Raw genomic sequence first — 8,935 nt, 5'->3', positions numbered from 1 at the left:
TCTGTAAACGGCTGCTCGTATCAATTACATACGAGTGGACACGACTTCAAAGAGCTGCCAAGTGAGCAAGAAAAGCTCAAAGTGTGCATTTTTTTCAGTCCAGAACTGTGGTGCAATAGAGCATCTGAGACTGATGCTGAAGAAATTTAATGGTGATTTACATCTTTGCATCATAAATTTGTGCTGAGTACAGGCTGCATAAAGCTTATCCTCAACGTGTTAACAGCTGTCATTTTTAAACTCTATATAGGCCATATTCCCCATGTGATAAGGTTAGTAATCCTACTTTGTGAGGCAGGCCCCGGGTCCATACTGTAAATAGAAAAAGCAATTCATTGGATTAATTATTTATCCTTAATTATGTTTTCAAGTATCTGATATGACAGAAGCTTTAATGGAAATCTGCCCCCATATTTCAATTTGATGAGAATCTGCTTACTAAATGGCTTGAACTTACTACTGAACCATCGTCTGAGGATAATCGGTGGCTTCTCTGTAAACACATTTAGCATCTTCTTAGATTATTGTGCCTAGTATAATACAAAATTAAAGGCTAAAGTTGAGGATATTCTGACAATTTCTTATTATCAACAAGTCGCATGAATATCCTGTGGTGTCCACTCTTAATATTTTCATTTCTTTATGCAGTTATATAAAAAAGCATTAATAGATGGGCCAACATATTACCGAGTTGTGTCTTTTTTACTGGATTTGTTAAAAATAACAATAAGATATTAGCTTGTATTTTTAAAAAGGTAAACACTGGCTAATACAAACAGATATAAAGCTTTATATAAAGATTTAGGCGACTGTTGTGTTTTGTGTTGTGATTTGGTGCTATATAGATAAAACATTGAATTGAATTGAATAGATATTTTACACATGATTATAGTTAAACTCCATTGTTATATTATTTTAGTAAGGACGCAAATAACTACAAATAACAAATGTTAGGGAAATCTGTTTCTGCTTCATGTGTCTGGAAAAAAAATACCAGCTAATGCATTTTAGATTTTTTTAAATTCAGCGAGTGGCGTTATCAGTATTGGTTTTAAAATTCAGAACGGAGGGCGACAACTAGGAGACACACTAAATTTGTCTTTTCATTGTATGGTTTAGCAGCCTCAAGGAACAGAGACAGAAAACAAGTTCATATGACACATCACACTGTATGTAAGACAACACAGAAACAGCCAAGGGAGTCTCCCTCTTCCAAATCTTCATTCCTTCCTCACTCAGTATTGTCTGAAACTCCCAGGGAAATTACTGCTGACTTCCTCTGTGTGTGTAAGTGCTTATTATGTTTGTCTAACTACTTAATCCACTGTAGTGCATAGTACTTATTTCTTGACAATTCATTCTCCCACAGACTGTTGGCATATGGATGGCAAGTGATATTCCCAGATCCCAAAGACCTGCAGGCTGTTGCACCCGCTATATATCATATGTATACATAAGTTCAAGTTTAATGTATGTTCATTTTAGATATTACTTTACATGTGTCACATTCAGCCCAGCTCTTTACATATTTCAGTCTGTGTATCACTTTAGGTAGATAACACATTCTGGGCCTACCTTTCTATACCAGTGGTCTGCAGACTAAACAGGTGAGGGCAACAGCAAGTTCAGCTTCAAGTTAACACACTAACTAATATGCAGTGCACTCAAAAGGAAAGTTCATGCTCAGCTACTTTGTTAATGGTGAAGGGAGACTGAGCAGTCCTTTACTGAGTACAGGGACAGGCCCATGCATTCATTTACTACAAGGCCATCTCTATTTACAGTCATGGCCGTTCTGCATTTGTTGGTTTGGTTTCATGCCTTTGTTTCTAGTTTCCCGTGTCCTCCTGCCTTCAGTGTCCCCCTTTTTAAGTTTTGATGTTTTTCAGTGTTAGTTATTTGTCTTTTATTTATTAGTCTTTTGGTTCCCTCTGTTTTTGTCATGGTGTAAGGATTTTTTTCTCCTTCCTCTCTCTTTCCTCTGCTCCCAGGTGGAGTTTGGGCCAGCTCCACTTTGGGCTCCACCTGGTGGTGAATTCCACTCTTCAGTTGACACACCTGTTCTGTATTTAAAGACCAGCTCAGGCTTACACTCCTTGCCAGGTTGGAGTCATGTTGGTTTGTGGTAGAGATGGACTGATCCGATACTGGCCTAAATTACTGGATCGGATATCGGAGAGAAATAAAAAAAATGTAATCCGATCCAATAAATATCACGAAAGCACCTCACAAAACAAGCGACATGGCGTAACTCAGCTCATAACCTTAGCACTCAGAGCAGTATGCCTCACGTGATAGAGCGGCTGTGGCGTGCGAGACCTGTGGGTGGTCTGGTTGAGCATTTGGAGCCTCGCTACCAAACCAGCATTTAATCTCTGAGAAAGTTATCCCAGAGAGAAGGAAAGCAAGTGTGTAAGTTCATCTCTGAGTGTTTGTAAAGCATTCCCAGCGAATCCTGCGAGCGACTGCCTCTCATTCTCTCCCTCCCTCTCCTGCTGCTACTTCAGTCATGAAACTGATCAATGATCAGCTGATCGGCTTTTCTGTCGCGACTCCGTCTCTCTTCTTTGTTTTTGGCCCACTTTGCACCAGAAAGAGGAAACCAGTGTATAAACAACAGCAGCACATTTAAACTTGATAAACTGTTGTTAGAATGTATTTAATATTACTTTCTACACCAGGATCCTTTTCTACGTAGCTGACGGCTGGTAACTGTGCAGGGGCGGATCTAGCAAAGTTTAGCCAGGGGGGCCGATAGGGCATTAACAGGGAAAAGGGGGCAGAAAGACATACTTTTCTTTCTTATTCTCATTTCAAATGTCTCGCTTTTAATAGATAATTATCTGAATCTTACACCCAAAGTTTTAATCTGATGTAAAATGTATAGAAGTCCATTATTGTATATAGGAACTATTAAGTCTAATATACCCTAGTAAGCTATAGTACTTTTTCCTTTGGGAAGGTACCATCTGTGCAGTCTGCAATTCTGTTGAAGAAAGATGTTGAATCTATTTAATTATTCTTGAAAAATAATTTATTTCTGTGCATTTTTTTTTTACACGTGCATCAAATTAAAGTTGATTATGTCGATTAAGCATCACGAGGCAGAGGGTGGAGGGTGGTTCCCTTTTTTTTTTTTTTTTTGCTGGGAGTTTGCAACCCTATTAGTTAGGTTGCTTAATATTTCTGCTAAGTACTCTTTAAAATACCAGAATAGGAAGGATGGAGCAGGTTTAAGTTTATTAGATTGATCGGTGTTGCTGAACTATGAAATATTTTGGGTGCAGTGTATTTTTTACATGCAGGTATAACAGAATAGCTTTAATTTTGTTTTGTTTTTTAAACTTGAGTATGAACTTATACAAAATGCAGCAAGATATTTAAAAAACAGTTTTATTGATTATAAAATACGCTATATCGGATTCATATTGGTATCGGCATATATCCAAATTTATGATATCGGTATCGGACATAAAAAAGTGGTATCGTGCCATCTCTAGTTTGTGGTAATACGGTTCTGTGGTGCTTGTTCGAATACCTAAAAAACCCTCTTTCCCTCTCAGTAATTCTCTCAGTCGCCTGAAGCACCCTCCCAGAATAAAAACTCACCTGCAATCTCGAGGTGGGCTGTCCCTGCAGAAAGAAGAACTGTGTTTTTACTTACCTGAAATTCTCCTGCCTGCACATCCTCAACCACTTCCTTTACTTGCTGGAAAAACACCTGTTCTGGAAAAACCCAGAACAGATCAGTACAGCTCTGGCCAAACTCTCACTCTTTCCTTGGTAGAAGATTATTTCTGTTCAGTGAACACACACTCACGTGACGTTCTTGCTGCTCCAGATTGAACTGACTACCTGTGAAAGAAACTTTTCAAAAGCAGAACACTGAGGTCTGGGTCCTGCTTCAGGTTTATTTTTTTTAAAGTTACCATTATTGGATTACAGTTTTACTTTTTTTTTTACTTCCAGCTTTTACTCTCTTCTTACTTCCATTGTCTGCCCCACTCTAATTGTTTCTACCTAGGCCCTTTTTCCAAATCTTTCCCTCTGTCTTTATGGGTCAGTCTATTCAGTCATGTCCATTGGTTGTGTTCCTGTGATTTTGCCCTCCTGTCCAGTTCCAAGTCTGTTCTTGTTGAAGTGTATTTTCTTTCTGACTGTCTTTGGAATTTCCTACAACCAGCCTGCAGTACTTTTACTTTTTTATTTTTATTTCTATTTTTTATTTCTCTGTAGTTTTACTTCTTGACTGTCTGTCTGTAGTGTGGTCTACATTTGGGTCTGGTTAAGAAATTTTTCAAATATTATTTCCAAGCAACATAAATTCAATAAATAAAGTAGTTTATGACCAACTTTTCATACTTGGGCTTTTGGCTAAATGTCTCACAGAACTATTGAGTTTTCATGTTCTGCCCTGTAACAGTTACAGAATTATATGCAAGAGCAATCTTGGATTCATTAGTTTGCTTTGACAACAGTATGTTTGCTGATGACATGGCTATCAGATAAATGTATCTTCGGGTGCTCGATTATTTCCACAGGTGTTACCACAGGAGATTGATCCACACAGTTTGCTCTGGCAAAGGTTTTATGCTGGATGGTTGTACCGATTAGTATCTGTAAATGTTGTTTATTTGTTTTTGTTTTTTCATTTTTTTAAACAACACTAGTCAGTAATATTTTTAAATGTCTTGATTTTTTTTGCCAAAATCTCAATTTGAATTTTGCCTGACAGTATTGCTCAAAGCTTTCTGGAAACCAGTCACAGGGTAAGCATTTGTGTCGCACATAAAACCTTTTCAAACTCATGGTCACCACTAGTGCTCACTAAGAGCTTTTTTTAAAGCTGTAAGAATTTAATCAGCATGAAGAAAGGAGAAACTCAAGTACTGTTCACCGTACTGCCACCACACAAGACCTCCCAGCTCTGTTTGTGTTCCTTCTAAGCATTAAGTCTGTTTCAGACTTATATGTTGTAATATAAAAAAAATAATGTAATGTCATCAAGGTAGTTCTGACATATACTTTGCAAGACATATATAGTAACAACAACTAATTACTTTTTTTAATAAAGAACAGGCTCAACCAGTACACACAACAAGCAAAGTACATATTGCTTATGAATGCAATTTGCATTCAAGTCGATAGAAAACTCAAACATGACAAATAAATATCACGATTGTGTTATGTTAAGCCAGATAATAGGATGAGTATGTTCTTTCTGAGAATGATGCAGTCAAAGCTACAACATGGTCTACTACTAGCAAAGTTACTAAGGCAGAGTAGCTCATTGGACCAACCAGGTGGAGCAGCTGTTCCCCACAATAGAGCCACATTCCTTCTGAAATTTAGGAGTCACTACAGAAACCTGATTATTTACAGATATAGTGGGGACTGTTAGACATAACATGTTCATAGTATGATCTCATAGTCCTAGTCTCACGGTAGCGTTACCATTCCTCGTTTCCTGTGCTGCTGTTACACATTTACCTTGAACTTTTCTGGGTTTAGTTTTCCTTGCAAAGTGGATGAAATGATTGTGTCAGCTGATTTATCTTTTTAGTCCAAGGCCTGTTAGTGACATGCTGAAACAAGGCATGCTAAGGTGGCCCAATAGTAAGTTGTCCAGTGATAACTTCCTAGAAATGGGGAAGTTTAGAAATAAAATGCACCTTTTCAATTATTGAGCAATATCTGTATAGATGATAAAAATCAATTAAATTGTGACATCTGTCATGTAATAGTTTACAATTGAAATAACTTACTTTAAATCAGTTGTTGGGAAAATGTAAGATAATCGTGCCTAAACAAGGTCTTGTTAAGGTTTCTAAGGCAATTTTGAAAAGAATCTCTTGCTAGAATGTAATAATTCACTGTCTGCAGGAGTCTGAGATTCTCTCCTCTAATTTTAGGAGAAAGGTACCTGCATGCAAAATATTCCTAATTCTTTTTTGGACTGAAGATAAAAGGAGATAGGTCAGACTTCTTTGGATTGATGGGTAGATGTGGATCACTTTAAGAAATCATGCTATGAGTGCCAACACCTAATCTCCTAACTGTTTTTTTAACAACATCTAATTCTCCTGAGTGTCCTTCCTGGGTAAATAAAGCTGTTCTGACAAGATTCCCACAGAAAAAGTTAATCAACTAATATTTGCAGGATTGTCAATTCTGTTACTTTCAAACTGCAGAGAAAACTTCATATCAAGTAAAAGAAAGCTTCAGATGCTGCCTTTATTAGAAAATAGTCTTCCTCTACACAAATCATATTTTTTGACATTTCAGGAACAATTTTTAGATTTTTTTGATCAAGCCATGAAATGTTGCTTAATGTGGTCCATCCATTCTCTTCCAATTATCAGGATCGTGAGCCATTTGGAGCCTATCCTAGCTACCAGCAGCATGGTGCCATGGTGTGTAGTACTGTTGTCTCACAACATGAAGGTCCTGAGTTTGATTCCACCATCTGGTCGGGGTCTTTCTGTGTGGCGTGTCCGTGTTCTCCCTGTGTCTAAATCGGGTGCGAAAGCTTGTCTGTCTCTCTGTTGTCAGATTCTTGTCTAGTCAAGTCTCACCTGTTTCCATGCATTCTTTACAGTGCTGACCTCTTCTGGCCATACCTGGCTATTGTCACTGGAAACTCCGCTTGTCTTGGTTCTCATTGGAAACTGTAGCATGTCTCTATTTTCATGGGTGTATTCCTCTTCCATTATCAGCTAACAATGGATGGAGCTTGTCAAGTTGAGAGGTAAGCAGCTTTTTTCTGGTTGTTTGTGCATGTGAATTGTGGATAAACCTCCAGTCTTTGACAGGAGACTGATGGGAGACCAGCATGTGAGCCAAGCTGCTGCTGGCTCTGCTTTCACTTCTCTGACATCAGTTATGAGCTGCATTTTGTGAGGAAATAATAAAAAAAGGTTTACGGTGGTTTACACTGTGCTCACTGGGGAAAGTTCTAACAAAAGTGTTGTAAATAAGTGCCTAAAATACCTTTGTAAGCAGTTCATACCATTTTTCTTTTTCCTCTGTAGCTTGATCAGACTGGGTGGAAAACATATGTGAACTTCAGGTCACTCCACATCCTTTGGGGGTTTGGCCTTTGGGTGAGCCACTCAGGAACAGTCAGCTCTGTCTTAAGGCAGCTTCAGCATTGTCTTGGCTGTTTGCTTCAGGTAATTGAGGTGCTGAAAGGTGAACTGTCACTCAGTCTCAAGTTGCTGCACTCTGAAACAAGTTTTTTTTTCCAAGGACCTTTCTGCATTTTGCTGCATTCATCCTTGTGACCACTTCCTGCTCCCTGCCACTCAGAAGCACACCCACAACATCATGTTGGCACCTTAATGTTTCACAGTAGAGATGGCATTAGCAGGCGATGAGCAGTGCCTGATGTTCAACAAAGAGCTTAAAGTTTTCCTCAAAGAGTTCACTTTTTCTTTCGTCAGATCAGAGAATATTTTCTGCCACATGGTCTTTGAGTTTTTACATGCCATTTGGCAAACTCCACACGGGCTGCCAAAAACAGGCAGATTGATGCTGAGACAGCCATCCAGGAGACTCTTCCATCTCTGCTTCCTCTGTTTTATGCAAACAGATAAGTAAAAAAGAAAAGCATGTTACTGTCTCTGCTAATGGTTTGAACACTTTTGTAAATAACTGATATTAGTTTGTGAGTTTTTTATAAATTTGCAAGCACATATTTAAAATTTGTCACTGTTGTATTTTGTACTGGCACAATAGTCAAAGACATGAGAATCAAGATGGACATGTCTTCACTAGTTAACTGACTGAAATGATTAACAGTAGGTTTCCACTTAGGTATAGCTGAGTGTTTCAGATAATTTGCGCGTCAAAACAATGCTCCACCAAAAAACAAAACAACATTGCCCCTCTCAGCTGGAAGTAGAATTTCCAACAATTATTGAGTTCATCGAGTGTAGATAGCTGGGCAAAAATGGGAGTCAAAATAGTGTCTATGAGAGCTGAATATTTTGTGAAACCACAGTTAGTGTTTGTCGTAAGCAGACAGGAATTTTCCAGCTTTTGCAGACGATCTTTTGCAGCTGCCACACTGTGTGCGCTGTCATCTGCCTGTCATCCTTGAGGGAGCCAGTGGCTGGCACCTCCACCAGTGGGGGCATGATGGGTTACAGTTGCTTTGACACCGAGAAAATATCTGTGTGTGTGCATTTGCAAGTGTGTGAGTGCTACTGCATGTGAATATCCTCCTTCACACTGCCTTTGGCAAGTTTCTTTGTAGCTTCAAACATTCAAATCAGCTATGTTAATCCTGAATTTCAGCCAAATTGGAATGAATATTAACACCTTACATGCGCACATACAGCACAGCTATAATATCTGACAGGACAGAATGCTGCATTAAATCTATTATTTCAGAACCTGTCTCCTGCATGTACACACTGGCATTTCAAATCTATGACAGGCAGCAATGTAGCACCTGCATGTGACATTTCTGAAGCATATTTCCAGGAGAGTAGGTGTTGGATGCCAGCGGCACTTCTCTCCAATGACATCCTTCCTACTACAAAATCCAAAACCTTCTGGCCACATTGCTATGCAGAGCAACTGATTGGCAGCAAGCCGAGGCATTTTGAAAATGTGTTAGTCTTAGCAAATTGCCTGGAGTGAGGCTACATGGCAGTAACTGTTTAATCAAGACCTCTTTCCCTCACCATCCCCTCAGCACCATCTCTAATTCCTGTCTGTCCCTGCTCTCTTACAGCAAACCTGTGATTGGCATGTGGGTGTTTTGGTTTCAGCTTTGGGTGTGAATTGTAGTAATACTGTGCAATAAAGCTAAAACGAACCTTGTCATGTGTTTGTTGGCGTGAACTACGCCCAGTAAATTCTTTTAGTTACTTAGTTTCATATTTACTGTGTGCATGAAGCCATCTCACGTTCAGTTTGATAGAAGATA

General features: G+C 38.8%; 1 long non-coding RNA gene across 1 annotated transcript; it reads left to right on the top strand.

Annotated features, from left to right (window-relative positions):
• The first annotated feature begins 6,479 nt into the window (after positions 1-6,479).
• Positions 6,480-7,384, top strand: LOC112844134 (uncharacterized). The gene is made up of 3 exons (XR_003216735.1): positions 6,480-6,748; positions 7,032-7,172; positions 7,249-7,384. It is a non-coding gene; the product is annotated as an uncharacterized LOC112844134 (long non-coding RNA).
• The last annotated feature ends 1,551 nt before the right edge of the window (positions 7,385-8,935 follow it).

This window comes from Oreochromis niloticus, linkage group LG16 (assembly GCF_001858045.2).
Source record: "Oreochromis niloticus isolate F11D_XX linkage group LG16, O_niloticus_UMD_NMBU, whole genome shotgun sequence".
Lineage (NCBI taxonomy): Eukaryota > Metazoa > Chordata > Actinopteri > Cichliformes > Cichlidae > Oreochromis > Oreochromis niloticus.
The sequence above is the reverse complement of the archived record's forward strand: the minus strand, read 5'-3'. Positions and strand labels throughout refer to the sequence as shown.